The sequence below is a fragment of the Macrotis lagotis genome, chromosome 6 (genome assembly GCF_037893015.1).
Source record: "Macrotis lagotis isolate mMagLag1 chromosome 6, bilby.v1.9.chrom.fasta, whole genome shotgun sequence".
In the NCBI taxonomy this organism is placed as follows: domain Eukaryota; kingdom Metazoa; phylum Chordata; class Mammalia; order Peramelemorphia; family Peramelidae; genus Macrotis; species Macrotis lagotis.
In genome coordinates, this window is record NC_133663.1 from 170,206,048 (window position 1) to 170,220,347 (window position 14,300).

Here is a 14,300-nt window from a genome sequence, read left to right on the forward strand (position 1 = left end):
TGGAACAGGGTGTTAGAAGAAGGGAAGATTATGGGAGGAGGTAGTGAGATGCAAAACAGTTTTGAGGTGGAGGATAGTGTTAAAGGAAAGAGAGAATAAATGAGGATGTGGGAAAAGGATGGAGGAAAATATAGGTAACAAAAGTAACTTATGGGGGGAAAATAATGGAGCAAGTTTCTCTGATAAAGACCTCTGCCGGGTTTTTATTTACAACGCCGGCTTCTTTATGCTAGTCCGTCCTCTTACTCACCAGTCCAACGCATGATGAGTCTTCGGGGTACCTCCGGCCCCCACTCTTTGATGGGGGAAGAACCAGACAGAGCGCCTGAGGTGGATAATGAGTCTTTATTCTTCTGTGATCACATCCCGCGCTCTCGCCCAACCTCTCAGCAGACACTTTTATCCCCTCTGTCCTCCCTCCCATGAACTCTTACTCAATGAGGGGCCGAGTTCTGTAACATTCCCTTATAAGGTGATTATGTTTCCCCCGCTAAGTGACCGCCAAGCCTCTTCCCCCCGCCCCCAACAGACCTCATTTTTCAAATATAGAGAACTGAGTCAAATTTATAAAAAAATAAGAGCTGGAACCTAATTGATAAATTATTAAAATGCATGAACAATTTTCCAATGAGGTTATCAATGATATTTCTAAATCTTTTAGACAAATGTCCTAACTTACTATTGATAGGAGAAGTGTGGGTTTAAACAATTCTGAGCTACTACTTTATGCCTATTGAAGTTGGTAAATGAGAGAAAGAGAAGGTGACAAATGTATGGAATGAAGAAAATGAGATTATTGCATTGTTGGAGCAGTTTTGAAGTGATACAATTCTACAGAGCAATTTGGAACTATACCCAAAGGGCTATAAACTCATGCTTACCCTTGGACCTAGAAATGCTCCTACCAGTACCATATAACCAGAAGAGATGAAAAAGAGAAGGAAAAGGACCTATAAGTATAAGTATATTTTTAGCAGTTCTTTTCTGGTGACAAAGATGTGGAGATTAAGGGCATGCCTATGGGTTGGGGAATGACTGAATTAATTGTGGTATGTGGTTATGATGAAATACTATCTTGTTATAAGCAGTGAGGAACAGGATGCTCTCCATAAAAAACAACACCATAGTGAACAGATGCAATGGGAAATGTACTATATACAAGGTAATAGCAATGTTGTGGAATGTGAAAGACTTAAAGTTTCTCAGCATTGCTATTTCTTTGTGTATACTACATGTCTCTGTAATGTTATGACCCAAGACAACTAAAAGACTTATGGTAAAGGATACTATCCATTTCAAAGATAGAACTGACTGTGTCTGAATACAGATTGATTAATATTTTTAACTATACTTTTCTTCAGGTTTTTCTTGTCTTGGGGTGGGAGTTAAGTTTACTCTTACAACAAGATTATTGTGGTCCGGTTTTTCATAACTACACATTTTTGACCTATAAACTTGCTTTCTCAATGAGGGTGAATGAGGTGAGAAGAGAGAATATAGAATTCAAGATTTTAAAATTCAGTGCTGAAACTTGCTTTTGCATGTAATCATAGAAAATAAAATAAATTATGTAGAAAAAGACATTTGGACAGATCAATGTGGGAACGGATTTTACTTTATGATATATATATAGATCTACCTATTAACCTATCCATCCATGTGTTAACAAGTAGCTTTATTTTTTTCCTTTTCAGTTTTGAGGAGAGAGAATAAAAGCTTGTTAATTAAAAAATAAAACTACAATAAAAAACAAAGAATTTTATTTGCTACACTTTTGAACAAAGACACCATTCAAAGATAATCTAGGACACCTTCCTATTTGGCAGGTCAGTTTAGAAATATTTTTTTCAAGTTCAATATTATTGCTATTATTTATAGTGATTTTTAGAGCACTTTATCTTAAATAAGATCATGTTTATGATACATATTTGAGAAAAAAGGTGGCAATTTTGGGGAAACATTTGGCGTGAATTAGAAGCAATGCCAATTGACTTTTTAAAAGCATTTGCCTTCTAACAATTCAGTCACAGTATATCTGTATGGTTAATGTGTGTAATTATGTGATTATTATGTAGGTATTTATAATTGGTTCCAATTTATTGTGATATAGATATCAAATAAAAAATTTGAATAGATATATAAGCATTATTTAGTTATGGATCCCTTATAATTAGTATATATGTATATATATACACACACACACACATATATATATATATATATCAACATTATATCAAATAATAAAGATGGGAGTTTTATTGCTTATATACATAGGTTTAAACACATACATATATAGATTCAAATACTTACACTCATGTATTTATACACCTGATAAACCTTTACTAAGCAATTATACTAAGGTAGACACTATGTTATGTGTTAAATGCTGGAGATTCAAATAAAAATAAGATAGCCCCACCCAAAAAGGAATTTATAATATGATGCTAGAAGAAAACACATATAAGCAAGCTAGAGAAGGACAAAGAAAGATGGGGAAAGGTACCGAAGAGAAATACAAAAACAATATAACTGTTAGGAAGTAGGAAGAATAATTTTTAAAATAGAGGCCCTTGAGGCAATGGACCTGACCTTTCCCTCCCCCATCTCCAAGACAGAAAGTAATCTGATATAGGCTATATAGCATTCTACTTTCTAGAACTTTAATTAATTTCATAGGGACATTAACAGCTATAATATTTCATGTAGGAAGATTTCTGAGGATGAATAAGACCTTTAGAAAACATGCACATAGATGTAGATGTCACTGAACTAGGAAACAGAATAAAAGTATTCTACTCTGATTGCTTCATGTTTAGTAAAAATTTGATGACTTTGGTCAAGTCACTCTCTAGCACTTATTTTTGTGGTATGTGCTAAGTAAAATTTTGAATCTCAGGAAACCATCTTTGGTGGATAATAATGTGAAGTTCTACAGAAATGCTTGGTTTGTTGTCATTCAAAAGAGCCATAAAGCTATAATTTTTAACCAATACATTTTATTGGAAAAATGTTGTTTGCTGATAAGAGTACAAGAGCAGTTCATTAAGGAACTATTTAATCTTTCTTGAAAGGAAATATTGCCTTTCTAGAGATTTTCAAAAATAGTTTCTTTATTGTTTTAATAGTTATGCTTTCTTTGCAAACAAGATATATTTTACTTTGAATTGTTTTTCTTGAAATTTATATATATATATATATATATATATTTTTTTTTTTTTAAATTAACTCTTTAAATAAAAAAAAGTAGGGGAGGGAGAAAAGATAATTGGTGGGAACTTACTAATGCTATAGAAACCAGGGTTAAAAGGCCCTAGGTTTTCAGAGATAGATGCTGAAATGCGAGCTGAGGAGCTAGAGTCCAAAGGGAAAGATGAGAGAAGTAGATGGTTGTCTTCCCCAGTCCCTTGCCTGAATTTTGCTTCAAGTCCAGGAAGGGAGCTGGAGAGGCTGTGAACGTAGGAAGCCATCAACAAAGCTGACGACTTTGCCAATGCGACCCATCTACCCCAAGAAGAGGATTTCTAAGTTAGGGATCCAAGTTGAAGAGCAGCCCAGGGCCCAGACCATCATTAAGGAGCATAGATGTTACCCCAGATTCCTTCCAGGGGTGAGTGTAAGAGCTCCTATCTCAGGTCAGTTGGGTATCCAAGGCTAGAGCTGGCTAGCCAGTGGTCACTTTGGTCAGTCCTGCTGCCTTGACCCCATCTCCAGGAGGGGCTTGACCAGGATGGTATAGTGGGGAGTCCAGTCTTCCAAGCCCTTGTAGACACTGATAGGTAGGGAAGACAGAGGGGAGGGTCCTGGGGTCATTGGTTGAGGAAGGGGCAGCATTTCTTCTTAGCTGAGCACAGGATTGGGGACTCCAAGATGGCAAAACCATCTCCCTTAGAGCTATAAGCCCCTGGAGCTGCTCCACGACCTGTCTCGATTTCCCTTGGATCTCATTTGCTCTTGTACAGCACCTGTCATGGATAGTCCATCTCCAGCCCCCATCTCTCCAGAGCCAATGTGAGTTACATGAACAAAATTCATTGGTTCTCCAATCATGGTCCTGTCAATCTGCCTTCTCTTCTTCTGCGGCTGGGGTTTCTCTACCACGCAGCAGCTCAGTTTGTGCCAAAACTCACTCATGTTCCCTGATGGTTGCAATTCTGTCCCCCTGCCCGAGGTCCCAGAGGGCTCCTTTTCTGGTCCCTTGGTCCTCTTTCCTTGGAGACCCCCTTTCCCTCCTTATTTTCCACTGGGGATTGATCATTGTAATGAGTCAGGTGAACTAGGGAAGGGAGGATCCTATGAGCCTTCCACCAGTCAGTGCCTCAGACCACGGGGGACTACGAAGGAGGGAGAAGAGTAGAACGGACGGGGCAGAAAGTTGTATTTTCCTCAAAACGTGGAGACCTGCCTCTCCGGGCTGCACGTCTGCGGGCTCCGCGACTCCGCGGCTCCGGCCCCGGTCCTGCCTGCCGGGCAGGGAGGCTCTGTCTCCGGCGGTGCGGGGGAGCCGAGGGCGGGCCTGGCGAGAGGTGGGGCCGGCCCGCGGCGGAAAGGGCAGCCACTGCCTTGGGAAACCCGCGGTCCGCAGCCGGGCCGCAGCTCCCACCCTGGACAGACTGGGGAGTGCACGCTGGGGCCGGGGCCGGGGCCGGGGCCGGGGCCGGGGCCCGGGAGGAGGCTGCCCCTGCCCCGGGGCCCTCCCAGGCCCACCCCGCCTGTGTTCTTTCCGGAAGGTCAAAAACGAAATTTATATTTTAATGATTTTTCCCAAATTCTCTTAGAATTTTTACAGGCATTGTTCCCTGTGCTTTTTCTCCCTATAAATAATTATTATATAAGCAAAAACAAATTTTTATTTTTCAACATCCAACATATATGCAGTACGTGGTTATGTATTACTAAATAAATAAAATGAGTGATTATTTTCTATTTTAAAAATATTTATTTTGTAAAATTTTTGCTAAATATTTCCTCCTCAATAAAAATTTGATAAACATTAAATAAATTTTGGGTTTCAGAATCTCTTTCCACTCTCCCTAATCCTTGAGAAAGCAAGCAATTTAATATTAATTTTACATGCAAAGTCGTGCAAAGATATTTCTGTATTAGCCACGTTTTGAAAGAAAACACCAAACATAATACAAAATTTTTTTTTGTTACTGTTGCTTTAAATATGCTTCAATCTTGATTCAGAGTTCACTAGTTGTCTTTCTGAAGAAATAGTAATTTTTTGCCAATTGGTCCTTTGGAATTCTTTTTGATTATTGTCTCCATCAGAGTATCTCTTTATCATTTGATAATCTTTAAAAAATTACTTTTTCCATGTATAATGTTCCTTTGCTTCTGCTTCATGTAATGTTGCATGAATTCATATCAGTCTTCCTAGGTTTTTCTGAAAGGATCCTGCTCATTATGTGTTATAGCACAATAATATTACATTACCATCATATATCACAACTTGTCCAGTCATTGCCTAATTCAGGAATGTCTAACCTTACTTTTAAAAACTTTTATTGAAACAATAGACAATCCATTTTGATTTATTATTTAAGTGATAACTCTGCCATAGCTTGGTTCCTTTTATGAAAACTATGGGTTAACCCACAGTTGACCACATAAAATCTCACTGCAGGCCTCATTTTGGATAGTGGGACAATTGATGGACATTCTATCAATTACAATTGTTTACTACAACAAAAAGAACTGCTATAAATATTGTAATGCAAGTATGTTCTTTTCTCTTTATTTGAACTCTTTGGGAAACAGATATAGTTGCCTTCTGGGTAAAAGAGTATACATAGGTTTGGAAATCTTTGGGAGTAAATCCCAAATTGTTTTCAGAATGGTTGAACAAATTCACAACTATACAACAGTTAATTAGTATGACGATTTTTCCACATTTCTTTCAGCATATATCATTTTCTTTTTCTTTAATGATAACCAATATGATAAATGAGACATAATACTCATAGGTTTTTGTTTTGTTTTGTTTTTAGGTTGACATTTATAAGTAGTGATTAGAAACATTTTTATATAATAATTCATAGTTTTGATTTCTTCTTTTAAAAACTGTTTCTATCCTTTAACCATTTATCAACTGGGCAATGGCTCTTATTTTTTGTTATATACTAGACCCAATTCCCCATATAATTGTCATAGTTTAAGAGAAATTTGCTGTAAAATGCCTCCTCTCTCAGTTTCTTCATAGTTTCTAAATTTGATTCCATTAGTTTTACTTCTATGAAACTTTTGTTAATTTTCATGTAATGAAAATTATCTGTTTTACTTTCTGTGATCTTCTTTATTTATTTTATTTGATAATAAGCACATCCTTTATCAATATATCTAATTTATATATATATTTTCCATAATCCCCTAATTTATGCCTAATAATCCTTCATTTCTAAATCATTTATCCAATTTGACCTTATCTTGGTTTGATATTTTGACCTATACATAATTCTGCTCAACTGCTTTCCATTTTTCCTGACCATTTTTATCAAATATTCACTTCTTACACCAGAATCTTGTATCTTTGGGATTATCAAACTCAAAATTTCTATTATCATTTTCTACTATGTATGGTATAGGTAAGTTATTCCATTTTCTGTCACTCTTTTTCTTAGCCAGTAAAAGAGAGTTTTGATGATTACAACTTCATTATATAGTTTGAAATCTGATTAGATGTTAGGCTATTTTATTGACCTTTGATTTTTCCAAATGAATTTTAATGTTACTTTATTCTAGTTCTATAAAACAATTATTTGTTATTTTGATTAGTATTGTATGAAATAAGTAAATTTATTTAAGTATAATTGTCATTTTTATATTGACCTCAACTTTTCTATTGTTATGCAGTCATTTTAGTTGGGCCCCATTTGGGGGATTTCTTGGCAGACATACTGTAATGGTTTGCAATTTTCTTCACCAGTTCACTTTACAGATGAGCAATTTAATCAAACATGTTTAAGTAACTTGCCCAGTCACACAGCTAAGTATCAGATTTAAGTCTAGATTTGAACTAATGAAGATGAGTGAATTTGTTTCAAAGTCCAGTATCCTACTCACTGCTCCACCTAGCTATCCCTATTCTCCTGACATACCTACAATTAGTTAACATTTCTCCAGTTCTTTATATCTGCTGCTATTTGTGTGAAAAGTGTTTCATAATTGCCTATTGGAAGAAACAGAAAAAGAAACCAGAAGAAGGATGTCAAATTACATTTAAAGAACATAACAGAATTAACCACTTCAAAAAGAAAAAAAAAAACAGTATTTGTAACTCATCAATACAGTCTTTATTAGAATTATTTCAGACTAGTATAGATAGTTCTGAGTTTTTGGGTTGCGGCTATTCTGAAAGCCATGGTTCATGTGATGATTTAGAGGTTTGGGAGGAAGAAAATAAGAAACTTTTTGTCCATGTTTTTCCTCTTCCCTTTCTTCAACTTCCACATTTACTGGATTTTAGAGGAGGCCTGAGTTTGTCTTGGTAGATAGACTATTATATTTAATGTTGTGTGCAGTTATCTTTTAAAATCCATTAAGGAGCATTTTTAAAATTGTAATTGCAAATATTCAGTTCATCAGAAAATTCAAAGGACAAATCACCATGACATACCTTAGAATACTGTTCAAATCTATCAAGCATAGCTCTGAAGGCGGCACTCATGCATCTGAACATTGTAATTTATAAACATTTTCCTTTTATCATGATAGGTTAGTTTTCAGTGCTATGCATTTTCCCATATCTTATATTTAAAAAATTTAATTGTAACATTCAAAATTGACACAAAGCTTTTAAATGGAATCTATGTCTCTCAAAATTCCCTTTCTGGTGTAAGTCATTTTCCTTGCAGTGCATGTTTGTATTTAACAGATCATTCAGAAAAAAATTTATTTAGAAATTATGCATACAATATGCAAGAGTAGCAGACACCCTAGCTTCTGTTGCGTTTACTTATATAAAAACAACACTTCATTTTAAAAAAATACTAATGATCATTTTTATTCTTAATATTTATATTTGGTTATTAAAATACACAGTTGACACAAACAATAAAACAAGAATTTATACATACATACATATATATATATATATATTTTTTTTCAGTAATAGAATCCTCACCATTTGTGAAAAATACAATTAGGAAAAAAAACTCCTCTAAAATCAACATGGACAACAAATTTCTAATTTTCTTCCTCCCAAACCTCTAAAACATCACATGAACCATGGCTTTCAGAATAGCCGCAACCCAAAATCTCAGAACTAAATTCATTGGTCTGACATCATTCCCTAAAGAATGCACTGGTGATCTATAAATACTGTTTTTTTCTTCTGAGGTGGTTAATTCTGTTTTGTTCTTGAAATGTAATTTGACATTCTTCTTATTTTTTCTGTTTCTTTCAAATACTACTTTTACTTTTCGGTGTAACTTCCCTGAAGGTAAACTGTCTGTATTTTCAATATCCACTTCTTTGAGTTTTTCACCTGGAGTACTATGAAATATTATCTTGGCTTGACTGGTAGTTTGTCCTAGAGCATTGTTAATGACTCTAGGACTCGAACCGTGGGGGAACCTAGTGCCTTTTTTTCCTATGGTTATCAGGAAAAGTGTACTATCTGACTTTCCTTTTAGTTGAGACACATTTTTGTCTGTTTCATCAAAATCAGAACCAGGGAAAGATGCCTCGAGGATATATGGGCAGCATCCTGTTTTGGATACTTCTAAGTCTTTTTAATTTATAGTGCCTTTAATGTCAGATACTGCATATCTTTATTCAGAGGTAGTTGTACAAAACCCAGCTTGTTATTCTTTTTAACTGGATTGACTATAAAGGCTTTCTACAATCAAAATGTTCTTCAAATTTGCTTGTTGAGTTGTAAGAATTACAAGAGGCAAATGAAACCATGGGATCTGAACTGAAGGTAATCTTCTTTGAAGGATTACCACTTTCTTGATTTTGGAAATCCTGTTTTATTACCTGTTTGGTAGTATTTCCCTGAGGATCATTTGGGGAAGTACAATGCAATTCCTGTTGTTTTTCAGGTCCATTCTTTTAAAAAATATTTACAGTGATGGGGGGGGAAAGATCCAATACTGCCTTTTATTCTTCTGGATATATTGCTTTTGTATTCTTACAAAGTCATACACCAACTTGGATATGATATCATCAACAACTTGATATTGTATACTTTGTGCAAAGTTTCTGTGTCATTCACTTAGAAGATGGGCCTAGAGCGCCTTGTACTTCTGGGAGCATCATTTGCAATAGCTGGTCTTCTTATTCTCTTGGGGGGGGGGCTTTGTACCAGAGGGTCATGCCTTTCTCCCTGCTTCAACACCAATTCTGTTCCTTTGTTTAGCTTATGTTTGTTTCTGCAGACTTGGGGTTTTATCCAAATCAAAAGAACTGAAGGGTTTAGGAATGGAATAGTTTATAAGTAATACTTTGGACAGCTGCAGGCAAAATGGTCTGTCATGATGGCTTGAATTTTCCATCTTTACAAGGGACTTTTTGAGTCTTCCAGTTTTTGTTTTTTGAATACCCTTTTCCCCTCTCACTTCACCTGTTTGCCTCGGTTTCTCCTCTGTAGAATGGGAATAAAAATAGCTCTTCTGTGCCAGGGTGGCTCAGAGGACACCTCTTTTAGGGATGTGCTTGAATTCTTGATCAGATAAAATTTTTTCTTTTGTTCAATATAATATTTAATCTCATCAATATGGAGAATTTTAATTCCCCAGGATAAAGCATTTGATAGCATACTATTTGAAGGGATGAATTCATGTTTCTTGATAACTTTTTCAACTAATAATTTTCCTCTGCTCATATATACTGGATCTGGAGTCTTAAATTCCATCAAAACTTGGATGAGGTGGAGAATTTCCTACTGAATATGTTGATTCTGAACTTGGGACAAGAGAAATAAATCTGAGCATATTTTTCTTCCTTTTTATTTGAAATTAGATAATATATCTTTGCTGAGAAATTGTTTGACTCTCCCTCCTAGTTCCTTGTGGTTCTTTTCCAGTCTTTCAAAGATCGCAATAGATGACAAATCAAGATAAAAGACTTTTCTCCAAAGTGGCTTATATTTAGGCTTTTCTGATTTGTTATCATTTCACAATTTTCAAAGATGGTCTATTTTTCTCTCTTTTTTTTTTTTTTTTTGTATACCACATGCTGGGTGATGGCCTTTGTTACCGATTGCTGCCTCACACTCCACATGCTGGGGTCAGCTTCTGTGAGCCCAGCCGCTGCTCCAGCTTGGTCACCTGCCAGCACTGGAAGGGACCCGGCCTAGTCAGATATCTCCTTTTCCGGGCATGTGCAGTTATTTTAAAGGCAATTTCTCTAACTCTTGTTCCTAGGTTTTATTGGTAATATAAGTTTGGTTAGAAATGCTAATGATTCCTGTGAGTTGATTTTATATCCTATACATTTGGGAAATTATTGTTTCAAGTTGTTTTTTATTTGATTCTCTAGGTTTCTTTTAAGTACACCATCATATGATGTGTAAAGAGTGATATTTTTTCTCTTGGTTATTTTTATTTCTTCATTTTCTTTTTTTTATTCTTATAATTTTATGACTAAAATGTCTAGAAGAATTTGAAATAACAGTGGTGATAATGAATATCCTTGATTCACCCCTCATTTTATTTTGAAGCCTTCACATTTAATTCTTATTATAGATAAATCTTGCTCTTGGTTTTAGATTATTAAAGCCTCCATTTATTTCTTTGATTTCTGGTGTTTTAACTAGAAACAGTATTGTATTTTGCCAAAGACTTTCTGCAACTATTTAAATGACCATATACTTTTCTTGATTTTTTTATAGATATAGCAAATTTTGCTTAGGTGTTTTCCAATATTGAGATGTAATTTTCCCCCTAAGTTCTTATTTTTGAATGTTGTGTTTTTTATTTTCAAATGTTGTCTTGTCATTCTCTTTAATGATATTGATTGTTTCCTATGCTTTGTTCTTTAATCTGCTCATTCAGATTATTTAGCTTCTAATTATTCATTAATTCGTGCTTTTAGAGACATTTATAGAATGCAATTTATATTTCATTTTTACCTGAAAAAGATTCTATGTCTTTTGTGCATATGAAATTTGTACTGATATATTTCTGATTCTGTTTAGCTTGATATATCTTCCCTGCTTGTCCATTTAGATTTGGTTTCTTTTTTCTTTTCTTGAGATCGTGATTGCTTCCTCTGCTATTTTTTTTACTTAAGCTGAAGCAGAATTGATTCTAGTACCTCATTTTCTCCAAATCAAGGGTGTTTCTTATAAATAACATGCTGTTGGATTCTGGTATCTAATCCATTCTCTGCTGTATATATTTCTGTCTTTGAAAGAATTTAGATATGAATGGGGTTCAAACATTGCTTACTGCCTCACCATTTTCTCTCACTGGATTCCTCCTTTATGTGAGATAATTTCTGCCATTCATCTTCTTCCAGGGGAATCATCTTTTTTACTTATTTCTTAAACATCATATCCAAATCATCAATTCATTCCCACCTCCTCTTTCTATTTAGAATCCTTCTAACTACCTGATAATGATAATGTTCTTAGTTATATGTACCATTAACCCATGTTGGAAGGTAAACAGTTTAGCTTTATTGGCTGCTTTATAATTTCTTTTTCAAAATTATCTTTATACGCTTCTTTTTATTCTTGTGCTTCAAAGTCAAATTTTCTATTCATCTTTGGCCTTTTCATCAGGAATGCAAAAAAGTTCTCTACTTCATTAATGTTTATTTTTTCCTTGAAGATTTATACCCAGCTTTGCTAGATGAGTTATGTGATCTCAGTTCTTTGCCTTCTAGAATATTATATTTGAAGCTCTCTTCTTTTAACTTAGTGGCTGTTAAATCTTATGTGACTCTGACTGTGAATCCATGGTATTTGACTGATTTCTTTCTGACTGCTTGAATTATTTTATCTTTGATCTGAGAACTTGAGAATTTGGTTATGATCCTCATGAAAGTTTTCATTTTGAGATTTCTTTCAGGTGGTGATTGGTGGATTCTTTCAATTTCTCCTTTACGTTTTAGTTCTAGGATATCAGAATAGTTTTCTTAACAGTTCTTGAAATATGCCTTCTAGGTTCTTTCCTTGATGATGGCTTTTAAGTAGAAAAATAATTATCTCTTTTCCAAGTTCTTTCCAGGTTACTTGTTTTTCCAGTGAGATAGTTCATATTATGTCTATTTTTCTTTCTTTTGACTTTATTTTATTGTTTTTGACTCATGGAATCATGAGTTTCAATTTTCTGAATTTCAATATTTGAGAAATTACTTTTTTCATTGAGCTATTGTATCTCTTTGTAAAGAGCCATTTTATTGGTATATTTTTTTTTACCCTTCCACGTTTGGTCAATTCTGTTTTTTAAATTATTTTCTTTAGTATCTTTGTCTTTTATCTAATTCTTAATTATCTTTCTTTACCTATTTTTTCTTATTCCACTTTAATTTCATTTTCAAAAATCATTTCAACCTATTCAAGGAAGTTTTATTGAGTTTGTGCAAATTCATATTTTTTTATTTTTTTATTTTAAGTTTTGCCTGTAGTTTTTATTTCATTGTCTTCCTCAGTTCATGTTTTGATCTTTCTGGTCACCACAACTTTTTATAATCAGACTCTTTTTATGTTATTTACATAATTTCCTAACCAACTTCTTTGCTTTGAACTTAATTTTAAAATTTAGCTCTTAACTCAGCAACCTGTGTAAGAAGAAGCATTTCCTCAAACTTTAGAATTTTTCACATGCAATTTTCCAAGTTAGTTCTGGTAATATAAAAGTTTTTGATAATTTCTAGTTGGTGTGATCTGAAGCAGAGGTACAAGTCACTGCTCTCCTCTTCCATGCTCTGGTCCTTTTTTAAGAATGACCTCTAGCTTCTTGGACTGCATGCAACTTATGTTGCTTTTCTGGGTTCCTGCTCCTTTGAATTAAAAATGATTCTGTTGCTCAGCTTCACTGAACCCTAGCAATTGGAAGTGATATTATCCTTCACGGATCCTTATCCCTTAACCTCAAGTCTTCCATTCCCTTTTTGACCAAAAGTGTATATCTTTTCCTTTGAACCCATGAGTGGTTATAGGCAATAAGCTTTCAAACAATGTCTGGCCTTGATTCCAATGATAGCACAGGGTTCTCTTATTATCTCTTTTTGACCAGTTAATTCAGCTATCTGTATCATTAGGTTTGAGAGCTATTGAAGTTGCTGTTACTTCTGTTTGGCTCTAGGCTAAACTCCACCCCACATAATAGTTCTTTCTAACATCTTAATTTGTCTTGTGATGTCTCACTTTGATCAACCGTTAGTTCTCCCTTCCCAGAACTGGATTTTGAGATTTTATTTTAAAATTGTTTAAAGGGGAATGTTGTGTTCATTTGAGTGCTTTCTGCACTCCATTGTTTTGACTTCATACTCTTAAGTCACCAAATAAGTGATTATTGCTACTTGTGCATTGAAGGAAAAGAACAAATGATGAGCTTATTTCTATTGTTTATAGCCATGCTCCTTTTTTCTTGTCTGAGAAGAGTTATATACATAATGTTAATCTTATGTTCATTTTCTTTTTTTTTGTGGTTTCACTATCAGTATATACTCTCTTCCTTATTCTCTTTCCAATAAAAAATAATATGGAATAAGTAAGCCTCTTCTACAAAAATGCACTAAAGTAAAATAAATCAATATATGGACTACATCTGAAAGTATGTTGGTTGCCTTCTCTATTTTGAGAAATGGGAAGAACTATTTATCATCAGTATTTTGGAGTTATGATTTGCCATTGCATTGATCAGGGATTTTTAGTCCTTCAAATTTTTATTTTATAATGTTGTAATCATTTATACAATTTTGCTTCTGTTCACTCCACCCACCCCATCTTCTCAGAGTTCATATAAATCATAGGTGGTGCAAAATCAATCACTTCTATTATTTCTTACAGTACAGTGATATTCATTATGCTCTCCTGAACAATTTGTTTAGCTGTTACTTAACTGTAGAGAAGCTACTTTGTTTATAATTGTTTTCCACAATCAAAAGCTTTATTATATTTTTGTAAATGTGATTTCTTTTCTTTTTTCTTTTCTTTTTTTGAATTGTATTATCAATGAATCAAAGAGTATGCCTAGTTTCTATTACTGTTGCTCCTCTTTTCAGATTGAACAAGAATGCATCCGTAATTTTTGACATCCTCTAGCAATGATCGTTTTTTTTCCCCTTATCATCTTTGAAATTTGGAGAGATGTAAGGTGGGACTTTAGAATTATTCTGATTAGAAT

The 14,300-nt window shown here is 34.3% G+C and overlaps 2 pseudogenes; both read right to left on the reverse strand.

The window, feature by feature from the left end:
- Positions 1–3,531: 3,531 nt before the first annotated feature.
- Positions 3,532–4,161, reverse strand: LOC141491920 (CDC42 small effector protein 1 pseudogene; annotated as a pseudogene).
- A 170-nt stretch (positions 4,162–4,331) lies between these two features.
- On the reverse strand, positions 4,332–10,178 carry LOC141492281 (protein DBF4 homolog A-like; annotated as a pseudogene).
- Positions 10,179–14,300: the final 4,122 nt, after the last annotated feature.